Genomic DNA, 20,584 nt, shown 5'->3' on the forward strand with positions numbered 1-20,584 from the left:
GTAGCTTCTTTAATCAAAGATGGGAGCCAGTTTATATATCCTAGGGCTCGTGTCAGTACTTCATTGGGTGAGGTACGAAAAAAGTTACTTACGTAGCACTAGTGTTTCCTTACATAAGCTTGAAGGAATGTAACATCTCTACTAGAGATTAGCGAACCTCGAACATGCTCGAGTTCATCCGAACCCAATCGTTCGGCATTTGATTAGCTGGGGCTGCTGAACTTGGATAAAGCTCTAAGGTTTGCTGGAAAACATGGATACAGCCAATGACTATATCCATGTTTTCCACATAGCCTTAGGGCTTTATCCAACCTCAGCAGCCACCGCTAATCAAATGCCAAACAATTGAGTTCGGATGAAGTTGAGCATGCTCGAGGTTTGCTCATTTCTAATCTCTACGTGTTAAAAAAAGTCAGCGCCATATTGTATTGGCTTCACTAAGTATACAAAATACCGCATCCTTAACAGTCCCCCCTTTGAAACCATTATCAAAAGCAGATGACAATCTGTCCCATTCTGTGTGTATGCTGAGGTCTTCACCACTTTGAGGCTTAACAAATGAAAGTGAAAAGTCAGATTCTAGTCTATTCTTTCCTAATATGAAAGGGATGGGAATGGCTTTACGTCTTCGTTGTTCATTGGCTTCAGGCTTTTTGGCTCTTCTTAATCATCTGAGATGGTAAAATTGGCATACAGCTAGGATTGCTTCTTTGAGATCTGGAATGGCTCCAACATCTGTCTCTTCCTCAACGATGTGTTGTCCTTCCTCCTGGAAAAAAAGATCTATAAACATTTAAGTTAGTTTCAACCGCTGTTTCACCAGCCTTAAATGCAGTTCCCCATAAAGGGGTGAAGAGTTAATGGTGGATTAATGACAGGCTAAATGTTTCACATAGAACTTAAGGACTAGCACAAAGAAAATGAGTAAGGTGTCAGAACACACAGTGCATTGCAATTTGAAGTGAAGAGGGCTGCATAGCTGCACACTAAACAAAAAAAATCTGCTGCGATACCGGGTACAAAATTCGCAACATCAACTCCCGCTTGCTTCTGAGGCTCCCGACTCCCTGACGTCCCACTCAGGCAATCAGTGGCTGCGGCGGGTCCTCACACTGATTGGCTGAGGACACAAGAGAGCCAGAAGCCTGAGAAGGAGGTAACGTATTAGCAGGGCAGTAGGGGGGGCGGGGGGAAAGTGGGCAGGGGCTTTACATTAATAGATACATTTATGACTTTAAAGGGAATCTGTCAGCACTTGGGCTAGTCCAGTGCAGTGTAGATGTGTGTCCCCTATTGTGTGTGACATCTTTCTTGAAGCCATCAGTGCTGTAGATTTTCCACAATCTTGCCAGATACATTTGAAACAAGTGTCAAAGAGGAGTAGTGGGGAGGTGTTTGTGCCATACTTTAGCACACCACACCACTTCTTCCTCCTCTGTTTGCCGTGCATATTGATTTCAGGCCAGCCTCCTGCTTCCTAGTGACGTCATCTTCAGGTGCGCATGCCAACTGAATGCCTGCGCCGCTCCTCCACACTATGGCACATGCGTGATTCTGGCGAGGAGCATGCAGAACGGACAGATGCAGGGCGTAGGCACAAACTGGCAAGGGGGCACACGTGGCCCTTGCCAGCCTTGGCTCATGCACGCATGGAGATGACTTCACCAAGGAGCAGGAGGCTGGGCCCAAATCAATATATGTGGCAAACGGGGGAAGAAGAAGTGGTGAGGCGTGCTGAAGTGCGTCACAAACAACTCACCACTACTCCTCTTTGATGCTTGTTTCAAAGGTATTAAGCAAAATTGTGGAAAATCTACAGCACCAATGGCTTCAAGAAAGGTACCACACACTATAGGGGCACACATCTACACTGCACTGTCAGCACCCCGGGACCAGCCCAAGTGCTGACAGATTCCCTTTAAAGCCATAGAAAATGACAGTACCGGGTATAGCAGCAGATTTCGCTGTGGAACCCACATCATGAAATCCACTGCAATGCGATACATGTGAAGCTACCCTTACACATACATGATGTACCTAATACTCAAAAAGCTAAGTATTTAAAGTTTTACACAGCTGTTTTCCATCAAACTTCCAGAATAACACATAGCTTGTAAGTGGTAGAAGCAGATAGTGGTAACCGGCTCACCTGGGTAGTGCACGACCAGAGGACCTTTGGATCCAGGGTAAACGATAACGAAGGAACTTGTAGGAGTCGGCACTTGCTGGCAAAAATTTTTTCGTTTATTGATAATCTTGATAAAAAGTCATCACAAGAGTCCATAAAAGTCTATGGAAATGCATACAGGACACACAGTCCGACACGTTTCTGGCCTTACCGGCCCTTAATCATAGATAGTGTGTATGAGGCCAAGCAGGGAATTTATGTGAGAATTGGAACCTCCCCTCCCACTCCCACCTGCTGGCTAATTTATGCTTCACATAGATAAACACTGATACAAAACTAGTATAAAATACACAGAAATACAAATATTTAAGTAAAAGATCCATTCTATGATTTAAGCCATTTGGAAAAGATGTAGATAGCATAAGTATCCAATCCCCTGCCGAGTAATTTTTGTCTTCTATCTCCTCCACGGTCGGGGCAGGACACCCTTTCTATGCCAGTGATACTTAGTGCAGACACATCACCTGCGGGAATGGAAGAAAAATTTTTGAAACCTTAGAAGCATTTCTGACATTATTGTGGGTTGCTCCATAAATGTCTTCTCTTAATCTGTCTTTCATTTTCCGTTTAGTACAGCCCACATACCCAATGTTACATATCTGGCATTTAATAAAGTATACAATATAGGTGGTAATAAAACTACGGACTTGGTGTTCTTGATGGTCTATGTTGCTGTGCACATGCTGCGTTTGTTCTATATGTTTGCAGCAAGTGCACTTTCTACCCCCACATGTAAAGTTACTGGCTAGGATTGAATTTTGCACCTTCTTATGACTTTGATCTCTATAAAACTATCATGGATGTAAACAAATTTGCACGCCTGATCACGGTTAAAAAACACTTTTCTAATGAGGACCAACTGCAAATCAACCAGGAATTCATCACAGAAAATACTGAGGATCCTAGTGTGAACATGACCATGGCGTTTACCACCTTTGAGGAATGTGTTGCTACATCTACTCTACAAAGTTTATGTGAGAACCAATAACATCAGACACATACCTGCTACAGTGACAAATCCCCATTTCTATCCACTACAAGCAAGAACTGATTCCTTGGATGTCTTTCGCAATAGCGGTCGTTCGAGATCGTTAATCGTTAACGATTATGCAAACGATAATCGTCCGGTGGAATAGGGCCCTAAGTGTGAACAGACCGCTATAAATTCTTTAAAAAAGAACAGTGATCTGTTGGTCGGTTCTGCGGACAAGGGTGGGGCAGTGGTCCCTTTGGACAAAGGTCTTTATGTAAAATAAATGAATCAATGCTTGCTGACAATGTAACATATAAGCACCTTTTGTCAGACCCCACAAAAATATATTGTGATGCTTCGGCCAAGCTAGCTGAGGAAGGTGTTTCTTTGGGTGTAATCACACAGAAAGAAAGTGAATACCTTGTCCCAGACAATCCAGTTGTCCCTATTTTCCACTCGCTCCCGAAGATTCACAAGGATCGGTTCCCGCCGCCTATGAGTCCTATCGTTGCGGGAATCGGTTCCTTGAATGAACGTTTGGGAGAGTGGATAGATTCTCTATCACAACCCCTGGTCACCAGATATTTTGGTTATTTGAGGGACACTAAACATGTCCTGCAAGCTGTGGGTGCACAAACATGGAGTCCGGAATACACGCGGATTACGAGGGACATTGAAACTCTTTACACTCCTTAGCCACCAGAGCTGTTACATACCACCACATTTTGTTTATCAGACTAGCTGTAGAATTTTTGTTAATTCATAATTATTTTATGTTTTATAACAATTATTATTTACAGTGTGTTGGAGCATCAATGGGTGCTAAATGCTCACCAGCCATTGCTAATTTATATGTAGCCTGGTGGGAGGAGAGTTATATTTTTGATGTTTCTAACCCGTTCAGTCAGGACATTGTTTGGTATGGCTGCTACATTGATGATGTCATCATTATATGGCGTTCCGATGTGGCGGCCATACCGAACTTTATGTCCTGCTGTAACAATAACCCTTTTGCTTTCCGTTTTACCTATGACTGGCATAAAAATGAAAGAACTTTTTGGGACATAAAATTGACTGCTTTTTCTGACAGAATTCACACTACAAACTACAGAAAACCCACTGCGGGGAACACTCTCCTACGGGCAGACTCATGTCATCCCAGACACACTGTGAGGGCTCTCCTCGTGGGAGAGTGTATTAGAATACGTAGAAACTGCTCATCTGAATGGGCGTATAAACAAGAAATGGATTCTTTGATGTTGCGTTTAAAAAATAGGGGCTATCATGATAGAGATATCAATAGGGGCATTAACCCCTTCAAGACCAAGCCTATTTGCACCTAAAAGACCAGGCTCATTTTTCAAAATCTGACCTGTCTCACTTTATGCGCTTATAGCTCAGTGATGCTTTAATGTATGCTAGCGATTCTGAGATAGTTTTTTCGTCACATATGGCACTTTATATTAGTGGCAAAATTTGGTCACTACTTTGTGTGTTTTTTGTGAAAAACATCAAAATATCATGAAAAATTTAAAAAATTAGCATTTTATGAACTTTGAAATTCTCTGCTTCTAAAAAAAGAAAGTTGTATTACATAAATTAGTTACTAAGTCACATTACCAATATGTCTTCTTTATTCTGGCATAATTTCATAAACATATTTTACTTTTTTAGGGTGTTACGGGGGTTAGAAATGTATCAGCAAATTACCACATTTTCGTGAAAGTTTCCAAAACTGATTTTTTTAGGGACCAGTTCTTATTTTAAGTTGATTTAGGAGGTTTGTATACTGGAAACACCCATAAGTTACCCCATTTTGGAAACTAGACAACTTAAAGAATTAATCTAGGGGTATAATGAGCATTTTAACCCTACAGGGGCTGGAGGAAAGTATTCACCATTAGGCCGTAAAAAAATTAAAAATTAAAATTTTCCAATAATATATACATTTAGATTAAAGTTTCTCATTTTCAAAAGGAACATGAGAGAAAAAGCACCCCAAAATTTGTAACACATGTTCTCTTGAGTACTACGGTACCCCATATGTGGGCGTAAACCACTGCATGGGCACACAGCGGGGCTCAGAAGGGAAGGAGCGCCAATTAGCTTTTCCATTGCAGATTTTGCTGAAGAAGTTACCGAGCACCAGGTGCATTTGCAGAGCCCCTGTAGTGTCAGCAGAGAGAAAAAAACCCATAAGTCACTCCATTTTGGAAAGTACACCCCTCAAAGAATTCATTTTGGGGTGTGGTGAGCATTTTGACCCCACAGGTATTAGAGGAAAGTATTCAAAAGTAGACAGTAAAAATGAAAAACTCGAATTTTTCCAATAATATGTTCCTTTAGTTTGAAATTTCTCAATTTCACGAGGAACAGGAGAGAAAATTCACCCCAAAATCTGTAACGCAGGGTCTCCTGAGTAGAACGGTACCCCATATGTGGGCATAAACCACTGCATGGGCACACAGCCGGGCTCAGAAGGGAAGGAGCGCCAATTAGCATTTTCTCTGCAGATTTTTCTGAAGAAATTTCTGAGCACCAGGTGCATTTGCAGCGCCCCTGTAATGTCTACAGAATAGAATCCCCCCAAAAGTCACCCCATTTCGGAAAGTACACCCCTCAAAGAATTCATCTTGGGGTAGGATGAGCATTTTGGCCCCACAGGTATTAGAGGAAAGTATTCAAAATTGGCCAGTAAAAATGAAAAACTTGAATTTTTCCAATAATATGTTGGTTTAGTTTGAAATTCCTAAATTTCACAAGGAACAGGAGAAAAAATGTACCCCAAAATCTGTAATGCAGGTTCTCCTGAGTACAACGGTACCCCATATGTGGGCATAAACCACTGTATGGGCACACAGCCAGGCTCAGAAGGGAAGGAGCTCCAATTTGCTGGAGCAAAACCGCAGCTAGTAACAGTTATTATAATAGCGCAGTTACTAAAATACAATAAAAAAAATTAGATTACAGGTAATGTGGGGTGGTTACGGACAGTCTGGGGTGGATCCGGGTAATCTAGAGGTGGTTAAGGGCAGTCTGAGATGGTTACGGGCAGTCTGAGGTGGTTACGGGTAATCTGGGGTGGTTACGGATAATCTGGGGTGGATACGGATAATCTGGGGTGGATACGGTCAACATGGGGTGGTCACAGGCAACCTGGGGAGGTTAGAGGCAACCTGGGGTGGTTATGGGCAACGTGGGGTGAATACGGACAACCTGCTGTGGTTACAGACAATCTGGGGTGATTACGAGCAATCTGGAGGGGGTCACTGGCAACGTGTGGTGGTTACGGGCAACGTGCGGTGGTTATGGGCAACGTGCGGTGGTTACGGGTAATCTGGGGGGTTACGTGCAATCTGACGTGATTACGGACAACCTGGGGTGGTTACGGGCAACGTCCGGTGGTTACGGGCAACGTGCGGTGGTTACGGGCAACCTGCGGTGGTTACGGGTAATCTGGGGGGGGGGGGGGGGGGTTAGGGGTAATTTGGGAGTAAACTGCAATTATTACTATAATAAAAAGTGTGTGTTTCATTTTTTTGTATGTTTGTCACTTTTTGTACTTTATACATTCATTTTCACTGTATTACTATGATTACTGTGATATTTTCTATCTCAGTAATCATAGTTCAGTGACAGAGACCAAATTGGTCTCTGTCACTTTAAATTTTCAGAGCTTGGCTGGTTGTGGAGCGCATGCGCACTTCATAACCAGCCAGGACACCGAGGAGGAAGGAGCTCCAGGAGCAGGTGAGTATATGGGGAAGGGGGGGGGGGGGGGTGACTGGGGGACGGGAAGGGGGGGGGGGGCGGCGACTTGGGGGGTGGGGGGACATCACTTTTTATCCCCTGTCACCAATCATTCATGGTGACAGGGGATAAAAATTGCCGGCGGCACATGGCACAAGCGATCAGCGGTATATAGTATATACCGCTGATCGCTTGTACTGGGACCCCACAGGTGGGGTCCCGATGGCTGCCCCATGCTCTCCGCTACCTCCGGTGGCGGAGAGCATGGGGCTTTCATTCATTTTTCTTTTTTGATCACTGTGAACAGACATTAGTCTGTTCACAGTGATCGCGGCGGCCATCTTGGATCCGATGGCCGCCGCGGGAGGGGGGGTTAGTGACTGGGGCACTAGGGGCTGATCTGGGGTCTGATTTTTACTTATTTCATCTCCCCCCACCGTGGATTCACGGTGGGGGGAGATGAAATACAGCGGCGGCACCGGCCCATTAGTGACCGCCGTTTCGGCGGTCACTAAGGGGTTAATGGGGGTCAGCTGCGATCCCGCAGCTGATCCTCATTATCTCCGGTGCTGTACACAGATGAGAGCGGGATCGCTGTCCCTGCAGCGATCCCGTTCTCATCACAAAGCCCCTGTCAGTCAGGAACGTATATGTACATTCCTACTGCACGGGGCATGTGCAATAGGAACGTATATATACAGATGGCTGACGTGAAGGGGTTAATATAGCTAGCCAAAAGGACAGAAAGGATTTGTTATATGGCCCTGGCAAATCTGAAAAAAACATCTTAAAATAATGACAATTTACTTACTTTTGTGACAACATTTTCTAAACAATTTTACAAAGTTCGTAATATTGTTGAAAAACACCTACCCATCTTCAGCCAGGATGATCATCTGAGAACTCTGGTGCGCAAAGGGTGCAGATTTTCCATTGTTATCCCTGTGTCCACTGTGTGCAGGATTTGTGTGCGAAGATTTTTTTGTGAACTACCCCTTTAACTCTTTAAAAACGACTAGAGATGAGCGAACCGGGTTCGAGTCCATCCGAGCCCGAACGTTCGGCATTTGATTAGCTGGAGCTGCTGAAGTTGGATAAAGCTCTAAGGTTGTCTGGAGAACATGGATACAGCCAATGACTATATCCATGATTTCCACATAGCCTTAGGGCTTTATCCAACTTCAGCAGCCACCGCTAATCAAATGCCGAACGTTCGGGTTCGGATCGACTCGAGCATGCTCCAGGTTCGCTCATCAAAGACCCATTCTTACACAAATGGGCAGACATGGGTAGGGGCCGGATTTCCTCCACCTATCACAATGGGACTGAATGAAACACGAGCGTTCTCTGAATTAGAGGAGGGTCCTGATACCTTTGTCCTTAGAATATATGAGGCGAGTTTCTTACATTTGAAGAATATGAAGGCGCAGCCTGCTCCGTTCTCCCGCTTTCATCTTCTCTTTTTCGGCGATATCAGCAATTATTCTGTTTACTTCTCATTAAAATGGACGTGTAATGTGCAAGGCGGGCAGTTCACCATGGATTTTACACAGAGCAATTTTAAGACTTACTGAAGCAATTAAGACGAGAATAATTCAATTAACAATGTCTTTTCGTCTAGACAGCGTTGTGGCATTGTCTTCTATCCAATGTCTCTTCGTGATGCATCATCGTTTTCCTTCTGTGTACGAGATCTGATTAGACGGACTTACTATAGTTTTCATAATTGGCCTGATTATAGCGAATAATAGCGAGGGTGTGCTTCATTGTGTAGGATGAAGAAATCCACATTACTGAGTCATTTGCATCTGTAGTTTACATACGGTTTCATCAAGCAATGGAAAGAATTCAGGTAGTAGGAAAATATGAGCGGTGAAATGACTAAATATTTGTATAAAAAAAATAATTGTTCTGATTTTTTGAAATTAGAATAGAAAAGTGATTGTAAATATGGAATTTTAACCCCCTCCCGCCGCTGGGCAGTAAATTAACGTCGCTGTAGCCTATGCCTGATGCTACAGCAATGTTAATTTATGGCGCAGGATGACACAGGCGCAGGAGCTGCGCCTGTGTCATCTGCGGCGGGTCCCGGCTATCAGTCATAGTCAGAGAGCCGCCGCAACTCTCAGCACCGGAGCCGCGCTTCAGTGCTGAAAGTTAACCCTATAGATACTGCGGTCAGCACGACAGCAGCATCTATAGGGCTTCTGACAGAGAATTCTCTCTCTATAGAGGGAGAATTCTCTGTCCGCTGTCCATCGGGGCTCTGCAAGGTGAACGCAGAGCCCCCATGGTAACCATGGAAATGGAAGCCTCAAGCTTCCGGTTTCCTGGCTATGGAGGCCGGCAGGGGGAAGGGAAGGGAGGCTGGGCGCGCACTCGTGAGCTCTGCCCCCTCTCTCCCCTGCCGCAGTCACAATTAGACCCATGCATGCAAAATCATCCCTCCTCCCGGAGACTAACAGTTCTTTTCATACCTGTTATTATCTATTCAGTCTCCTTCCCCCAGTTCTCAGCTACTTTTTTCTGCTGAAGACACAAAAATCTGTGTGGGAGCTTTTCTCTCTGTCTCTCCCTCCTCCCCTCTCCCTTCTGAGACAGCTCCATAGACAGCTGTATCTGCTTTTTGTAAAAGGAGGATTAATGACAGTGAGTTCATCAGCAACGTGATCTCAGATTAAGCCTCCCACCATTACATAGTGCAGAAACAGCCATCCAGGGACTTGTTTACATTAGCATCTTAGAGCGGAGGGGGGAGGAGGGGGAGACAGAGAGAAATACTCACCCACAGATTTTTGTGTTTTCATCAGAAAGCAGCAACTGAGAACTGATGGAAGGAGATTGAAAAGAGATTGAGACAGCGCCGGCCAGTGATTGGCTAAGTGGGCTGTCACTCTCGTCACAGTCAGGAAGTGGGAGGGCTGTGATTAGCGAGGGACACCGGGGGAGCACGGACAGGTAACAATAAGCTCCTTTTTGGACTCCCACCCACTGGACTCCTTATCACAAAATGAGCAGGAATTTTAATCAACAAATTTATAACATGATGTGTATATATTATATTACATTGTCCTGGTGCCAAATAAAAAATTGATTCAGACACAGGATACATGGAATGGGATTCCTACATTTTGCTCCACAGTATAACTATGTATTATATTAATTTTGCATTTGGTGGAACAAATGTACTCTGATTTAAAATATTTTTAAATCAGTTGGTGCCAAAAAGTTATTAAAAAACTCAAGTCTTCCAGTACTTATCGTCTGCTGTATGTCCTGCAGGAAGTGGTGTATTCTCTCCAATGCTCTCTGCTGCCACTTCTGTCCATGTCAGGAACTGTCCAGAGCAGCAGAGGTTTTCTATGGGGATTTGCTGCTGCTCTGGACAGTTCCTGACATGGACAGAGGTGGCAGCAGAGAGCACTGTGTCAGACTGGAGAGAATACACCACTTGCTGCAGGACATACAGTAGCTGATAAGTACTGGAAGTACTGGACATACCGTAAACAGCAAGCAAGGCTTAATAAATATAAAAAGGTTAAATTCCATCATTTGTTTTAGGAAACAACTGTAAGTAGAAATGAAGTAGTCACGAGTGAGGACAAACAGAACTGTTCCTTTTAGACTCCTACTACTTATATCTGTATTTTTGTATATCAGTATTTAGGCCGCCGACATATTAAATGGAATTCCCAACAGATTCCACAGATATCCAGCCAGAGAATGTTCTTTCTTCACGTTGTTAAGTGTTAACTCCAGTTTATTTGTCACATCCAGTGTGAGTCATTTGCCGGTGGACTAAGCTTTTAAGGCATGGCGAGGAGCCAGCTAAAAATCTCCCAGGACTGACCATCTTCCTCAAAAGCTTCCATCAAAAAAGATCCAGCAATAGCATCTGTTCACTGATTTGCCTGGTAACCAAATTAGTTAAATGTCAATTAAGCTTTGATGTGCAATAGAAATTGGCAGAGTGACCGGTGGGATGGCTGAGGCCGTGGACAGGTGGAGAAGAACGCGCACAAAGACGTTTACACGGACACATTACATATTACCTTTTTATTCCCAATAATTGGTGAAAACCTCGACGTTTCGTTGACTCTTTGGAAAATATGAAATTCAGTTTAATCCTTAAATAATATATCTAATTTTTTTTCTCCAAAGTTATACTGCACCGACAAAGCAATGATGAACGTCAGTATATTAGGTATTGTTAGTATTTACTAACTGTAACTGTTACGACTGGGGTCATAGAGATGTACAGGAGAGACACAGACAGTGAATCCTAAGCGCCCCGCCCGCTGTCCCTGCCTACTTGCCGCAATCTGCCCTACATGGCAGCGAGCAACTGGGCAACAGTCCCTAACCTGTATATGTGGAACGTATAATGCAGACAAGATGAACAACACAAGAGAGTAGTCAGCATTCAGTAGTCAACAAGAGTACAAAATCAGGATCCAAAATCACAGTCTAAAGTCAGACAAGAGGTCTGGGTTGGCGGCAAACAGGGAAAGTCAGCAAGACAGAGCAAGATCAAGAGTACAAGGCAATAGGCAATATAACAGGCACAAAATAAGGGACATTGCACACTATATAGGAAGTCAGAGGTCCGGTTCAGGAGCGGATTGGACCGGCCCCTCTGATCCAAATAGAAACACCTGTGACCCTTGGAGCTTAACGGCAGTCGCTGCCATGGCGTTCTTCTGATGGTCCAGGGCAGCGCTGCAGAGGCCACAGGATTCCCTTGCTGGAGCCAGGTCAGGTAAGTTGGTAACAATAATTTACTATGTATCTTCTGCAGATGTATTTCCATATCATGCCTGTTTAGTTATACTTTTATGATACAGTATTTGTATTATGTCACTGCCTATGTACTTCATTGGAGTACTGTTTGGACTGTGCCTGTTGGGACTATCTTCGTTTTGTAAGGTCCAACTGAGACTGCACTTTTGGCCATGGAAATTGTGCTTATTCTGTGTGCTCTTTGCAATTGCCTGTGCTCTCTCTGAACACTGTCCTACTCCTTTAGCCTTGCCTATTGATTCACCTGCCGCACCCGTCTCTTCTCTGCTCAGTTCCTTCTGGCCACTTCACCGTTAACCTCTGATTTGGTTAGGTGAGAAGACTGCACAGTGCGGACACTCAGAAGCTTTGTATGTCTGTTCTTTATACTTGTGCCTCTTTAACTTCTTTTTAGGGGCACAGTGGGGCTGCATTACAGAGTGAGGGCACAAAAGGAACATTATTACACACAATAGAATAGGCACAATAGAAGTAGGACTATTATTGTGTGGGCATTTATTATCATTAAGGGAACTATTGGTATGGAAAATTGATGTTGGAAATGTTTGCTCAGCAGTTTCTGTGAAGTTGAGTCTTCGCTGGAGAAAGTCATAACGGCCGTCTGGGCCGCATAGAGAAAAAAAAAGAAAAAGATGCCCCCTGTGAGTCACTGGATATAACTGGATGGTCCCCCTGTGAGTCACTGGATGCAACCGCAATCAACTTTCTTCTCCAACTGACAGTTTTCCTTTAAGGAAAATACATCACAACAATGTATTGTTGACAGCAATTGTAAAAAGAAAAAATTCATTTAAAGTTAAAAAATATATATATTAATAATAAAACACTGAGCTTTACTCTGTGTCGCACAAAAGTAAATGCGGAGGTAGCTGTTAATAATCTGCTGTTCTATAAAGCATCTGTCTACCCTCACTAGATATTATTCATATAAAACAGAAGCTTTATACACTGGAACACGGTCTCTATGGCGTCTTTCCTTTCATCCATCTCCACTTGTCCGGTTTGTGACTTTATTAGCCAGGATGCTCCAACCTTTCAGAGAACTATACGTAGGGCAATTCATTTGCTGTGAAGCCCAGAGAGGTTTCAGGAAAATCAATTAGGAATACCGCTAAGTAAGTTGAGTGAATTACACGTTCATTTAAAAATCATTGGTTCCCAGCAAATTATTTTTTAAGCTAAGATCCTAAAATAAAACGATTGAAAGTCCAAGATACATAACCTTCAAATATACATGGCTACATGTGTTAAAGGGGTACTCCGATTTTTTTTTCCTTTCAAATCAACTGCTTCAGGAAGTTATATAGAGTTAGAAATTTTTTTTAGTACTTATCAGCTGCTGTATGCTCTGCAGGAAGTGGTGTATTCTCTCCAGTCTGACACAGTGCTCTCGGCTGCCACCTCTGTCCATGTCAGGAATTGTCCAGAGCAGCAGAGGTTTTCTATGGGGATTTGCTGCTGCTCTGGACAGTTCCTGACATGGACAGAGGTGGCAGCAGAGAGCACTGTGTCAGACTGGAAAGAATACACCACTTCCTGCAGGACATAAAGCAGCTGATAAGTACTGGAATATAAGATTTTTTTTAAAAATAGAAGTGATTTACAAATCTATATAACTTTCTGAAACCAGTTGATTTGAAAAAAAGTCTGCAGATCAGCACTTACAGCGTGGTTTTATAGGCCAATCACTGACTTGTAGAACGGCCTGGCATTTCCTTTCTTCCTAGTGGAGCGGTAAAGTATGAAAGACCTGGCAGCCTCCACCTGTGCTTATGAGTCTGTCTCCTCTCTAATAAAATAAGACTTGATATCTACACTATTAGATACACTATTACCAATCAACGCATAGAATTCTTTTTACCCAAAAAATTTAAAGGGACGCTCACCATGAAAATGCTACCTAACCTATCACCATCATGTTATAGAGCAGGAGGAGCTGAGCAGATTCATATATTTTGGCCATGTGAACAGGCCCTTATAGTATTGCATAAAGAGGATTATTTAATTTGCACTTTTTGAGGCCATGTTCACATGGTGTATAACACCGGCCGTTCTATGACCCGGCCAGATCATAGAATGGCGTTGGCCAGTGTTACTGAAGATCATCCTGGCCGGTAGTGCAGTACTGGGCGGGTGATCTTCACTTCTGGGGAATTTGGATGCGGTCACACCCGTAGGTGACCGCCCACTCCATTGTGTGAACTGACACGTCTGTGTGGCCGCTATTCAATAAATTTCATTCATTAACATACAACGTATGTGTTGTATAAATCACGGTCGTTGTTGCAAATAGCAACAACGGCCGTGATTTATGCAAAACCTACATTGTGTGAACATGGCTTTATACTGTACGGAGTTGGAGCTTTTTTTTTTTTTTTATTGATCTCACTATCCTCCATATGTCCAGAGATCTGTATTATTAACCATTGCCATTGACTTGAATCTGACCCTTCAGTGCGTTGCGTCTCTATATGATAATTATGGAACAATCACCATCGCAGATAGCCATTTCCTTGTATTGAAACAGTCTGGTTTATTCTCTGTAGATAATATAACATTTGATTTGGTAATGAGCAAATAATGACTTTCACCGTCTACGACTCCAGAATTTTATCTTTCTAATCAAATCTCACATTTTCTCAGAACCTCATGAAATACAATTACAATGGAGGGGCTGTGTCTGGCTCATCAGGGTTTACAATATATAGGATTATTAACAACTTTATAATACGGATGTTTCCTCCTTTACCTTTCTACATGGCTGAATATAACCCAAACCATGTGCCGCCAGATGACTAGCTGCTCGAAATGCGCACTCAAGCGCTCGCTCCACATGACTAAAGAACATGCTCTGGACCTAGTGCACGTGAGTGGCCCCTAGAGGGCAGACCAGGAACTGCAGCCATGGAGGAAGCAGCAGGAGGAGAGCGAGCAGAGAACATGGCCTGGCAGTGGTGAGTTCATTACATCTAAATATTATAAATAGTGAATAATCATTTAGATATTGTTGATATAAAAAAAAAAAAATTAATGATATTGCACAGTTTTTTGTAGAAAACTTAAAGGGGTATTCCATGGTAAAATAACTTGTACCCTATCCATAGAATAGGGGCTACGTAAGAGATCACGGGGGTCCGACCTCCATACTGGCCTCTGGAACATACAGTGGCAATCTCCAGATCGGCCCCTGACTCCTTTGTACAGCACATGACCTGTGATTCTATTCTTTTCTATGGAGCCATCGGAAAAAATCGAGTGCTGTACTCTGTTCTCTCCATAGAGAATGAATGGAGCCACAGATCATGTGCTCTATTGGCCCGCAGCTCCTTTGTTTTGAATAGAGCCGCTGGTCAATATGGAAATTGCCCCTGTATGTTCCACAGGCCGGAATGGAGGTTGGACCCCTGTGATCTCTTACTTGGCCCCTATCCTGTGGATAGGGTACAGTTTTTTTTGTTTTTTTTTTAAATCTCGGAATACCCCTTTAAAAAACACTTTATTGTTCACAAAATTACAATAGGATTTGTGCACTGATTTTTTTTCCGGCCGCCATCAGAGTCATACACGTGCACTTTTCTGGTCTCCTAAAACTATGATAAGGATTCCCTTTACAAGACCCTGGAAGATACAGCGCCGATGGAAGTGCATAGGGCCACAAAAAGCTATGGAGCTAAAACTAAATGAGGATATATTTTGTATATGACAACGGATACATAAGGACTTGGATGGACATAAACGCATATAATCTGGGCTGTTTGCTGACCCTAATGTGTATACTGTATATATATATATATATATATATATATATATATATATATATATACTCACTATAATCTGGGCTGTTTGCTGACCCTAATGTGTGTGTATATATATATATATATATATATATATATATATATATACATATATATATATATATGCACTATATTCTGGGCTGTTTGCTGACCCTAATGTGTATACTGTATATATATATATATATGCACTATCATCTGGGCTGTTTGCTGATTCTGATGTATATATATATATATATATATATATATATATATATATATATGCCCTATAATCTGGGCTGTTTGCTGACCCTAATGTGTATACTGTATATATATATATATATATATATATATATATATATATATATACGCACTATAATCTGGGCTGTTTGCTGACCCTAATGTGTGTGTATATATATATATATATATATATATATATATATATATATATATATATATATGCACTATATTCTGGGCTGTTTGCTGACCCTAATGTGTATACTGTATATATATATATGCGCACTATCATCTGGGCTGTTTGCTGATTCTGATGTATATATATATATGCCCTATAATCTGGGCTGTTTGCTGACCCTAATGTGTATATATTGTTGTGATTGTTGTGTTTTGTTGGTTTATTTATCATTGCCCCAGTAGCCAGAATCCTGCTCCACACTGACGAGGGGCAAATACCCCGAAACTGCAGTCTGTGGATGGATGCCTAGCCTTGGTAACCCTTGTCTTATGTCGTTGTACTCGCCACAGAGTTAGACTTTGACTCACAGGGGACACCCTGGTGTTTCCCTATTTAGGTCCCAAAGCTCGCTACAGAGTGAGGACCTGAGGGACTACGTATCAGGGTGGTTTGGTTTGGTGCTCTCCCCACTAGGAGGCACCCCTTGGCAATGGGCTTCCTTCTCTGCATATTCTTTTGCATATTCAAATTTTGTATGGGACAATCAATGGAGACTCGTAAATGAGTACTCCATTGGAATTTTTCACTGTTCTCCCTGAGTTCAGTGATTGTTGTGTTTTGTTGGTATATATATATATATATATATATATATATACATGCACTATAATCTGGGTTGTTTGCTGACCCGGACGGACAGCTTGTGCTCCATGGGATTCGGTTGCACTTTACGCATGATTTGCACACAAAGGCCGTGGAACCTGTTCCTACAATACGTTTTATTTTGTTGTTGTTAATGTTAGCGTGTTAGTAATGGGCTATGAGGTTCCGGCCTGGAACAGCCATGTCAAACGATTTATTTTGGCCTGTTGAGTGGTTTCCTACAGCTGGCACCTGTTGATTCATTTTCGGTGGAGTTCCCCTTTAATGAACCTGGTGAAATGTTTTGTGAAATGTTTTGTGAAATTGAGGAGGGGGGGGGGGGGGGGGGGAGGCAGCGATACTGAGCTGGGTGGTGGGTAAAATGAACTGAGCACAATGGGTCAGTGGTCTTTCCATAAGAGTTGGGGTCCTATTAGACAAATCGATTTTTAATGATTAACAACTAACGATAAACGATCGCAAATGAGATTGTTTATCGTTAACCTGAAATCGTTTACCATATTACACAGAGCGATAGTCGTTAGTTACAATTGTTTACTCCATCTGATCCCAGCAAAACAATGAGCAATGTGCAATTACACTGAACAATCAGTGACCGAATGCGGAATTACAGCGAAAGATTAACAATGATTTTAGGGTCAGATCTAAAGCAACGATTAACGACACATGAACGATTTTTTGATCGTTGCCTGCAATTACACAGGACAATTATAGTTTTAATTCAAACGATATCAAACGATATATTTTCGCACAATAATCGTCCCGTGTAATAGGGCCTTTAGATGTCAGTAAAGCAGTACTAGGTGATGCTAGGTATAGTGAATGGGTTAATAAAGAAGTGTTTTGCTGCCTTTACACAGAGCGATAATTCGCCCAATCGAACGATTAACGGTTTCGAAGTTACAATGTGTTTTTGTTTGTTTTTTACGATCAGTGTTCAGACGGACCGATATATCGTTTAGAAAATTCGTTATTGCGATTGTTTTAAGATCACTTAAGCCTATCTCACACATAGGGTGAATTGGTGAAAGACTGTTTACACAAAGCGATCTGCGAATTTTTAGCGAACGACCAACGACGATTTGAGAACATGTTGAAAGATCGCTTGTCGCTTGATTGTTCGCTGTGATTATTGCTCAAATGTGATCGTTATCGCGGAAATTCAAACGATAATTGTTCCGTGTAAACGCACCATATAGGTCACGGCTGATATCTGCTGCTTTATTCAGTACTAACATTCCGGCACTGAGCAATAATACTATAAAGACCTCTAAGCAGATCGGCGCAAATGATCTTCCTTCTAATATGTCTATAGTTTAGTGTTCACACCTTTTCATCTCATAAAGTCCTGGTGATTGTGCCGGGTCCCATCACTCATCATTGTATCTGGAGGGAAGAGAGAGAAGAGAAGCTGCAATTTACAGCTCAATATAACAAACCTACTTCAGTGTGAGCGATACGAAGGGCATATCATGGGTTCCTAATTCTACATTCACACTGGACGGATATGCAGGAATATCTAATACCTAAAGCAATGTATTTAAAATCCATAGTTGCATAAACTCTGGCAAAAAAAAAACCAATAGCATATTCAGGCTGTGTGAACATACCCTAAAGCTCACACAACGCTTTTTTTTAACCCTTAGAGCACCGGGCCAAATTTTAGCACTTGCATTTTTTCACCTAGAGACCCACATGAGCCCTTATTTTTTTGCGCCACTAATTGTACTTTGCAATGACAGGCTGAATTTTTGCAAAAAATACACTGCAAAACCAGGAAAAAATTCAATGTGTGGTGAGTATGGAAAAAAAAAAACGCATTTCTTTTATTTGGAGGGTATTTTTTTTCACCATTCACCCTGGGGTAAAACTGACATGTTAGATATGTTCCTAAAGTCGTTACGAATACGACGATATGTAACATGTATAACTTTCATTGTATCTGATGGCCTGTAAAAAATTCAAACCATTTTTAACAAATATATGTTCCTTAAAATCACTCCCTTCCCATACTTATAGCGCTTTTATCCTTTGGTCTATGGGGCTGTGTCAGGTCTCATTTTTTGCGCCACGATATGTTCTTTCTATCGGTACCTTGATTGCGCATATCCGACTTTTTGATCGCTTTTTATTACATTTTTTCTGGATTTGATGCAATTTTTTACTTTGTGATTTTTTTTTGCGCTTACACCATTTTTTGGGCGCTTATGCTTTTTATTGATAATAACACTTTTTTTTTTTACTTTTACACTTATACTAGAAGCCCCCCTGGGGTTAGGGTTATTCTCCCCTGGGGTTAGGGTTATTCCCCCCCTGGGGTTAGGGTTATTCCCCCTGGGGTTAGGGTTATTCTCCCCTGGGGTTAGGGTTATTCCCCCTGGGGGACTTCTAGTATAAGCACACTGATCTATCATACAGATCTATGCTGCATAGATATGCAGCATAGATCGATGTGATAAGCACTCGATTGCTTCCGGCTGCTACAGCCGAAAGCAACCGAATGCCGAGCCGGGATCAGCGCCATTTTGTCGAAGACCCCGGCAGGTAACAGACACGGAGATCGCTCCATTGGGACAACGTCCTGTGGGGGCGATCTTCGCCACTAGACACCAGGGAAGTGCTGCATCAAGTAATTGGATGCAGCTGTCAACTTTGACAGCTGCATCCGATTATTTAATTAGCGGGCACGGCGATCAGATCATGCCCGCTAATAGCCGCGGTCCCGGGCTACATGCGGCACCCGGGACCCGCTCTGAACACCTGAGGGCGGCCCTGGACGTACCAGTACATCCAGGGTCGCCTAAGGGTTAAAGGAAATGTGTCACCTAATTTTTCATTTACATTAGCATCAGTTACTAAAAGTTGTACTTTTATTCTAGTCTTATTCTATTTTCTGACTGTAATTTTTTATTTATTTTACTATTTGTACATTTTTATGGGGGCAGCCATCTTGTCTGAGCCTTTTTAACAGCATTTAGTGACATGCTTTACAGCAAGACTCATAGACAAAGACAGACTCTGTCCCCTTGAGATGAAAGTAAAACATTATGCGGTTCAGGGAAAAAAAGAGTGCTGCACCTCACACCTATGGCTGATACTAGTGCCGCTTGGCTAAATAAAAAACGCATCAGAATTTTGTGTATGAATTGATCAAGCTATACTGCCCCATGTACCTCGTGCAGGTATCTGATACACATGGGTCCCTACACTAAGTCCACACCGTGCCAGTCAGTGGCCACCAACCCCGCAGGCACGCACAGTCAGGGATCGGGGGCCATGGGAAGGCCCTGCGACCCCCATGCCACAGGACCAGACCCAAAAACACCACACCAGAACCCGGCCAGCACCGCCGGCGGAGAAGGTCGCCCCCAAACAGCACACGCTTTGCGGGGTTGGCTGCCGCTGGCCGGCACGGTGTGGAGTTGGTGTGGGGACCCGTGTGGACCAGAGGACCTGTACGGTGGTACACGGGGCAATATGGCTTGATCAATTCATATACAGACACTCTGGTGTTGATTTTTAATATAGGCCTAGCAGCTTTAGTATCAGCCATAGATGGGATGTGCAGCGGTTCCATTCTCTCCAGTTCGTGAAAGTAAAACATTGTTGAGCACTCTGTCACCTTTGAAAGTATCCTTCCACAGGGGTCCACAGAGACATTGGGGTGCGGACAATTTTTGCTTTTTTTCAGTTGTATGTGGGGGGGGGGGGCTGCCCCCTGTTGGCTTGTGCTCCATCCATGTCCTGTGGCTGCTATATATATAGAGATGCTAGTGTGATGAATGTTAGAGTAGGGACCACGGACCACGTATCTGAGTACGGGGGGACACTCTGTAACCTGGTGACATGGGACACTCTGTAACCTGGTGACATGGGACACTCTGTAACCTGGTGACACGGGACACTCTATAACCTGGGGACATGGGGGGACACTCTGTAACCTGGTGACATGGGGGGACACTCTGTAACCTGGTGACATGGGACACTCTGTGACCTGGGGACATGGGGGGACACTCTGTAACCTGGTG

The sequence above is a fragment of the Dendropsophus ebraccatus genome, chromosome 15 (assembly GCF_027789765.1).
Source record: "Dendropsophus ebraccatus isolate aDenEbr1 chromosome 15, aDenEbr1.pat, whole genome shotgun sequence".
Lineage (NCBI taxonomy): Eukaryota > Metazoa > Chordata > Amphibia > Anura > Hylidae > Dendropsophus > Dendropsophus ebraccatus.